This window comes from Benincasa hispida, chromosome 3 (genome assembly GCF_027475165.1).
Source record: "Benincasa hispida cultivar pf3 chromosome 3, pf3_genome.v1.1, whole genome shotgun sequence".
Lineage (NCBI taxonomy): Eukaryota > Viridiplantae > Streptophyta > Magnoliopsida > Cucurbitales > Cucurbitaceae > Benincasa > Benincasa hispida.
In genome coordinates, this window is record NC_143480.1 from 45304838 (window position 1) to 45308123 (window position 3286).

The window sequence follows — 3286 nt, forward strand, 5'->3', positions numbered from 1 at the left end:
TATATATTCCACGGGTGGATTATTTATTTTACGATTCTAGATATTCTTTTTTATGATTTAAAAAATTAGATAGGTCTTCTTCCATTGTATAGGTGAACACTAGCATATTAAACTAACTCACTAAAACTAATAATGTTTAAGTGTCTTAATCAAATTTCTTACGATTTATGTATCATGTAGCAGTCTATTTAATAATCATTTAATTTTTAGTTTTTGTTTTTGAAAATTAAGTCTATAAACATTATTTCTACCTCCAAATTTCTTAATTTGTTATCTACTTTTTACTAATAGTTTAAAAAACCAAGCCACATTTTGAAAACTAAAAAAAGTAGGTTTTGAAATACTTGTTTTTATTTTTTAAATTTGGCTAAGAATTCAATATTGTAACTAAGAAAGTGTAAATCAATGTAAGAAATAAGCAGGAAATAAGCTTAATTTTCAAAAAGCAAAAAATAAAAAATGAAATGATTATCAAACAGAGCCTTAATAATTGAGCTAAATTTATATACAATTGAGGCCACATGTGATTACCATTTGATTCTTGAGTTTTTGTTTTTGAAATTTTAGCTTGTAAACACTCATTCCACTTCTAAATTTCTTGATTTGTTATATCTACCTTTTACTAATGTTTTCAAAATTTTGGCTAAGACGAATTTTATTTTATTTTTGAAATTTAGCTAAAAATTCAACTATTGTATTTAAGAATGATGCAAATTATTAGCTGGAAGTAAAAGAAAATATACTTACCACTACAAGAAATTCAGCTTCTCCTAACAGACAAAATTGTTGGGAAAACTAAAAAAATCATCAAGAAATCCTTTCCCGATGGCATTTTGATTGTCGGCATTATCATCGAGAAAGTCTCGTCGGAAAAACCTTCTCCGACCCAAAAAAAGCCTCATTTTCGAGAGAAAAAGATTTGCGACGGGACAAGGATGGAGGATTTCTGCTGATGCTAAAAAGAACCGTCAACAGAAGGTATTTCTCTCGATGGTAAAAATTATTTTTCACCGTTGAGATAAGTAAGCTTCTGCCGACAATTCCTTTTAGCATTGGGAGATGGTTACTTATCCCAACGCTCAATTGACGATTTGACCGTCGGGAATGATTATTTTAGCGTCGGAAAAAGTTCCTTTTAGCGTTTAGAGAAGTTACCTTTGCCAACAATGACCTACTTTAGCATCGGGAAAAGGGTAAAAAAATTCATGAAATTACACTTTTTTCCAACACCTGTACCGTCAGGTTTATATATTTAGGCATCAGAAATATCTTTTTTTTATTTATTTAGTAACTATTATTTTTTTTTTTTACAAATATCATACCAGTTTGAATCTAACAGATATCAATAAACTAAAACAGAAATTGATAAAATTAATTAGAAGTCTACAACATTAAATAATATCCACAAAATATGTTTGAATCTTAAAAATTTGTCAAATAAGCAACTACTAATAAGATTGGTCTTAAATATAACATAATAATCACAAATTTTAACCCCGAAATAACATTACATAATATCCACAAAGTACCTATAAAATACAATTTTACAACCTAATTTAGCTCATTAGAAGATACATTTTCAACATAAATCTCTAGATACCTACATAATACAAAGTTAAATAGTTTTAATGCTCAATATACCATATACCAATCTCAAAATGAATATAAAACTTAAGACTCAACTTAAGAACATTAATAAATCGAAGCAAACTAACTCATATTTACATATTTCAATCTCCAACTCAATATAGAACTTAAAACTTAAATTAAACTTAATATGATTTTACATTACCCCTATACCAACTTTAAACTCAACATAAAAACATTAACAAATATAAATGAACTTCATGTCATCTTCCCCTCCCCCACCCACTTTAAGCTCAAACTTAATAGAGTATATTCTCATCTCAAAGTTAATCTCAAACTCAACATAAAACAATAAACTTCAACATAAGAACATTAACAAATTGCAAGAAATCAACCCATATTTACACATTTTAATCTCAAGCTCAACATACCATATAATAATCTCAACATCAGTATAGAACTTAAAACCCAACTTATAGATAAATATAACTTTGCAATTACCCCAATACCAATTTGAACCCAACATAAGATCATTAACAAATTTAAATGAACTTCATGCAATCTCCCTCCCCCTATTTACATATTGAAACAAACCAATTTAAGAACAATAACAAACTCAATATACCATACACTAATTATACTTTACACAAATATATATTTATGTTGTTACCATTGTTGGGGTTGATGCCCTAAATCTCGTATGGTTCTATAGTTTGTAAACCTTGTATGAACAAACTTGTAAGTGATTTATAATATATGATATTTTATTCACTTTGTCTATGAAATATGTGATATTTTAGTTGCATTAACCACAAACCATTAAACTAACATCCAAGGTTATCGTTGTAACCTAAACATGTATGTGATGACATACAGGTGGATCATATTTAAGTGATAACCTAAATGGTCTGTAGTAGATGGATAAGGCTAGGTACCTTATCCTGGTGACACTACGAGTGTGACCCTCTTTGTAGATGTTACAAATGTTGTAAAGTGCTACAAATGATCTGATCCTAATCATTCATGTACTAAATATGCAAACGGGGATATTCTATACAAAGGAGTTTGTATAAGACCAGACAACGAAATGTTTAGTCTCATTATATAACACCGTTCATAATAGAGACTTTCATTTCACTAGGATGACCATAGGTAACATGACCTTAATCCTGAGTGAGTTGTGAACTCCTACCTATGAGGGTGGTCCTTTGATTTGTATAGGTGAGAATGGCCAGATCATCTACTCAACAAGTCTACCTACCATTTTGGGGACTCGTCTTATTGGGGAGCTGAGAACTTAGCTACACAAGATGGAATTCACTCCTTCCTCGAAGCAGGAGTAAGTACATAAATTGCTCCCTTAAGGGCTGATTATGGGTCTTGAACAATGTGGCACCACACCCTCTCCTGGCCCAAGAGGGGTTTAGTCATAGTGGGACTATAATCTATTGTTCATTAGAGGGATTAGTGGTACTTAAGGAGTTAGATGTAACTACGGGGGTTGGCCTAGCTATACTTACGAGTAATTTATGAAGGGTCATCGTACTGTTGATTGGTTATATCCAATTGACAAAGAAATATATCTATAGTACGAAGAGTGGAGCTGTTGGTCTTTAGTGGAGTGCTCGACAGTTAACGGATGGTGGATAATGTAATTAAAAAGCTTAATTAATTATTCACGTACCGCTGGAGCTTCAAA